Below are 5,529 nucleotides of genomic sequence, written 5' to 3' on the forward strand. Positions count from 1 at the left end.
TGTTTTACAAATAGAATAACAAAATAAATACTCATATTGTGCAGCAACTTGCATTTCATATTCTAGAATATAACTCGATCAAAGACTTTGATCCAGGGACTGGGGAGATGGCTCAATAGAATAAGCGCTTCCCTGGCAAGCACAAGGATCTGAGTTCAATCCCCGGTTCCAGAAAAAAAAAAAAAAAAAAGAACTTTAATCCAATAGAGATTTACCTAATAGAATTATTTATCAACAGAAGTGTTTTTTTTTTTTTTTTTGACATCAGTTCAGAAATGTATTTTGGTATAGCTGTACTTTCACAATCTGGGCTGTCATAAAGCACTATTATCATAACCCAAACCAGAACTTGCATTATTAAAATGCAATCGCTAGGGAGATAGCTCAGTGGTCTAAGCTGCTGCCTTACAAGCTCAAGGACCTAGGTTCGAGCCCCAGTACCCCATGCTGTGCAGGCTCCAGAATCCTGGGCGTGCCACGCTGACCACTGAAACCAGGCATGGTGTGCACGCCTGTAATCCCAGTGCCGGGGAGACTGAGACAGGAGAATCACTGAGTCTGAGCTGTGTAGTGAGACTCTATGCCAAATAAATAAAATTAAATGGTTATGCTCTGCACGGTAATGCTTTCGTTAGTGAGAAACAAAATACATGGCAGTGGCTTTTGTTATTGCTTTGAAAATACTTTTAAATAATCTTAAATTTTAAAATATTTTACAATGTTTTAAAATATTGAATTTCTACCTTCTTTTCCACTAAAATAAATTCCAGATAGACTGAGTAAATAAGAACAAAAAATGGAATAAAACACTGCCAGATGAAATGACAAGTTAATTTTTATTTTTCTCAAATATATACTTCCAAAGCAATAAAAGCCATTACCCTTGTAAACAGTGAAAACACAAAATGATGAAATAGGTACCTTTCAGAAATACAGATTTTAAAAAAATTATGTAAATGCTCCTGGGTATTGAGAACTTCCCATCTTAGCCTAATTTAGGTGTTGCAGATTTTAGAGCTGAGCTGGTATTCAGTAAAAAACCTCAATTAGAACTTCCTGGGCTGGTGAGATGGCTCAGTGGTCTACAGCACCTACTTAGAACAAGCTAAGCAAAGCAAAGCAAAGCACCGGGACCGCGGTTCAATCCTCCAGCACCACCTGTCAGCCAGCCCAATAAATGAATAAATAAAAAATTAAAAATTAAAAAAAATTAAAAAAAAAAAAGAACTTCCTTCCCAGGAGAACAAGTGACACTGACATGCACTCCGCCTCGCTGTTTATCAACAAGAATCCAGACCGACAGAACTCCAAGAACAGCGGTCACCTCCCTCGATTGAGCACGGAAGAGCAGTGGTTTGTTCCATGGGAGAACTTTCAAAGTACAGACCATAACGCTTCGCTCCCACTACACTGAGCTGTGTGAGACCGAGCTCACTGACATCACCACCATTCCCTGCTGCCACTCAACAGCTGGAAAAACTGCCCAAGAATGTCCACTCACTAAATCCTGGATGATCAGGGGTCAGAGACCATGCTGCTTTGAGAACTCCAAGTAGGCCAGCCAAATGGCTCAGTGGATTAAAGCGCCTGCAAGCAGACGCAGGGGCTGGGGGTTCGATTCCGGGGCGCACTGAGACAGCAACTGAGACTGGGTGTGGTGGCGCCCGCCTATAATCCCAGCTCTTGGGAAGGCTATAAATAGGCGGGTCACTATGAGTCTGATCTAGTAGTGAGACCCTGAACACCTTGTAGACCCTTCCCCAAAATACAAAAAAAAAACCAAAACACTCCAAGAAAATTGAAACCACTGGCATATTATGACTCACTTCAAAGCTTGTATTTAAAGTCTTTTCACTTTTATGTTAAAACATGAGTCTACACCCAGAAAATGCCTGCTGAGTTGCCTGACGCTCCTACCTGCAAAGCCTCTTCTACAGAGCTCGCCTGGGCATCTTCATGTCTCAGAAGACCCAAGACGGATTTAGTTTCTGCCTCCCAGATGTCCACTTGTCCAGCGAGTTTTTCGACCTCTTCAGCCACTTTCAGTTTTCCTGGGGATTCTTCATTTTCTCTTTCATGTTCTTCCCTGGCCTACAACATTGAAAATTATTACTAAGAACTTACTGATAATGTTAAGTGTCAACACTTGCATTATAAAATAATTTTCCATTTCAAAAAGTTCCACAACTCTCCTAAAGAACACTAACTAAATCCATAGGCTTGGTTCATTGACCAACATGGATGCGTGCTGAGAAGTACACTCATTGGTTGTGGTGCAGCGTGAACACCATGCAGCACACGTACACAAACTGGACTGTCTCCCCCACCGCACACCCGGGTTGTCCACTACACTACACGGTGTGTTTCTTCCCTCACTGCCATGCAGGACATGACTGCATTTTAATGATACACAACCTCGACTGGACTGTAACACTTCGCAACAACATATATCCTTTAAAACTATTTTATTTCACTGGGTTTTTTTAAATGTATTTGGTTGTTAGAGGGCCTCACTACACAGCTTGGGCTCATACTGATCCTCCTGTTTTCAGTTGCCCCAGAGCAGGGATTGAGAGAGTTTGCTACTATGCCCAGACTCTGGCTGGTTCATCCCGCCCTGGGGGCAGGGCTGGTGGGGCATATGGTGTGGGGATCAAACTGTGGTCCCTGCACTTACTTAAGCTTGCCTAATCAGGTGCTTTAGTCCACGGAGCTATCTCACCAGCCCATCAAAACAATTAATTTTAAAGCAGAAAAAACACTTGCTCGCAGAGAGAAGCCCTCTACCCTTCAGCACCCCTCTTTCCTATAAGCCTGGCGTTCTCAGTTAAGTTTCTGTTTTTCTCCCAGGATAATATAACCTACGTCCTTGTTTCTGCCATATCTGAAAAAGGTGAAATTCAGGGGGACCTTCTGTCCAATCAACTAATGGTGAATGCGCTGCTCTTGTACCTCCTACTTGCTTATAGATCCTATAAAAATCCTGCCCCCTACGAGGTGGGGGGCTTGACTCCTCGGTGAAGGACCCCAACCACGCCCGCTGGCCTGAATAAAGCTGCGCTCCTGCCTCCAAGCTGCGGGTGTCACACTCGGTTTGCTGATCTCGGTCTGCTGCAATGGTTACAGGGAGCTGTAAACACCTTCTAGGAGGCGGGAACACTTTTTTATGAGCTGTAACACTTGTTACAACATGTAAATTTTGATTTCTATCAGTTGAATATTATCAGATAAGATTTACAGATAAGATTATAACCTAGAACACGAGACTTCTCATATTTCTCACACTCACATAAAACTACATACAGGTATCAGTAATAGTCAATGTAACCTAACATCAAAAGAGACTCAGACTCATAAAAGAATCAGATCTTGTGCCATTAGTAATCGCTGAGAAGTCTACGGCTTGATACGCTACAGCTTTACCAAATAGATATAATTTGAAGTTTCATTTTTCATCAGAGCGAATGACAAATACTCAGAGCTACAGCATCTGAGAGCATATTGTACAAGCTCAGATCTTTTGTGATTTTCTGTATTAGGTATTACTCTGGGGGTTGTTGCTTTTGCCCGTTTGTTGTGGTGCTGGGTATTGGAGCAGGGGCCCCACACACACTAGGCAAGCACAGAACCCCCCAGCTAAATCACAGCCCCAACCAGGAATCTTTACAGTTGAAATCAGCAGGGCAACTGTGGAAAAGCCAGCTGAAATTACTTAGGGAAACCCGAGTACGCTGTTGTTTCCTAGGAGGTGCATTTTGGGAAACACTGGCATTAAACTTTCATATATATGGTTTTTCAATATATATTCCTTTTTCATATTCAGATCTATGAAGTATTCTACCTCACCAAGCAAAACAAAGATAATCAATGATATTTGTCCCCATTTTACAAAAAAAAAAGCAAAATGCAGAGTTCAGACTAACTTTCAGCTAGTCCGTGGTCAGAAGTCATCTGAAAAAAAAAAAAAAATCCATTCAATGGGCACCACGCAGAGGCCACGCCCACTTCCACAGGACCTGGGGTGCCACGTGGGCTGAGGCCACGCCCACTTCCACAGGACCTGGGGTGCCACGTGGGCTGAGGCCACGCCCACTTCCACAGCACCTGGGGTGCCACGTGGGCTGAGGCCCACAGGCTTCTGTGCTAGAGGCTATGCAGGAAGCGAGCCACCCCAGCATTTCCTGGAAACTGCTTGCACTGGAACGTTATCTAATATGCCCCACGCTTACCATTATTCCAACAATATAGTGTTTTGAAAAGCAAAACAGCAAAAGTAAATTATTCCTACAAAGTATAACCCTTTTACCTTTAAATTCTGATCGTGATTTTCAGGAATTTCTGACGTATTCGTTGAAAAATCAACAGTTGTTTTTTCTTCTTTAGATAACAGAATATTTCCAGAATCTTCAGGAATGGGCTGATCCTCTTTTTTTGTAAGTGGCAGTTTCATTTCCTATATAAATTTAATTCTATAGTTAATGCTCATTTCTGTTTGCGCGCTGACAGAATAAACAGTAAGTAGACATAATATATTTAGACTTTTTTATAGTTTATGAGTCAAAACAATGTTGTGAAGTGGGGAATGGTTCAAGAAACAAGTCTCAAATTGTTACTAAGAAGGAAGAGAAAAAATTAAAAATATTTATTGAAGGGACCAGGGAGATAACTCAGCAGCATAAGCACCTGCCTGGCAAATGCAAGGTCTCAATCCTCAATAATATATATATATATATAAAGTTTGCTTTTTTTAGACACAGTATGAGATATTTTTAAAAAGTCAGTATATTGAAACCTAACAGGCAAAATTAGGCTTATTCTATTCTCTAATGATAAATGAATTTCAACTTTCAAACACAAAAAGGGTTCAAGAATTAAAAATGGTCTTAGATACACACCCAACAGAAATCAAACCACACACACATAGACACTTATCAGCTATATTGTTCCAAAAAGCACACTGTTGACAACAGCTCAAAACAGAGAAAGAACCCAAATGTGTATCAATGAATGGATTTAAGAAGTGGTATATCCCCACAATAGATGATTTTGTTTTAACAAAAAGGAATGAAGCACAAATGACCACACACTGCAGTGTGGATAAACCCTAAAAAATTAAAAACATTATGCTAAGCAAAAATAAATGAGTCACGGGCGACCACTTATTCTAGGATTCGCTTATGAACGACACAGAAGAGCAAATGTGTGGAGAAAGAAAGCAGAGGAGGAGGGACCGCCCAGGGCCAGGAGGCCTGGGGGAAGTGGGGCCTGAGTGCTGGCGGGCACAGGGCTTCCCCAAGACATGGCGCATACATTCTAGTTGGCTATGGTGACAGCCGCATGACCCTGAATATGCTCAACACCATCAGGCCATGGCATGGCCTGGGAATTGCATCTCAATAAAGTTGCTGAATGAAACAAACAGGACTGGGAAGATAGCTCAGTGGTCTAAGCACCTGCCTGGCAAGCGCAAGGACCCAAGTTCCATCCCCAGTACCACAAGCCATGCTGGCCCCAAAACCTGGCCCCAAA

General features: G+C 42.1%; 1 protein-coding gene across 1 annotated transcript in view; it reads right to left on the bottom strand.

Annotated features, from left to right (window-relative positions):
- Nucleotides 1–4,447, bottom strand: part of Syne2 (spectrin repeat containing nuclear envelope protein 2) — a 225,010-nt gene extending 220,563 nt beyond the window's left edge. The window contains exons 1-2 of the mRNA XM_023702960.1: nt 4,307–4,447; nt 1,918–2,091 (exon numbers count right to left, since the gene is read on the bottom strand). The gene's annotated coding sequence lies outside the window, so the exon portion shown is untranslated. The remainder of the gene's footprint in view (nt 1–1,917; nt 2,092–4,306) is intronic.
- Between the last annotated feature and the right edge of the window lie 1,082 nt (nt 4,448–5,529).

Source organism: Octodon degus, unplaced genomic scaffold (genome assembly GCF_000260255.1).
Source record: "Octodon degus isolate 3935 unplaced genomic scaffold, OctDeg1.0 scaffold00007, whole genome shotgun sequence".
NCBI classification, from domain to species: Eukaryota; Metazoa; Chordata; class Mammalia; order Rodentia; family Octodontidae; genus Octodon; species Octodon degus.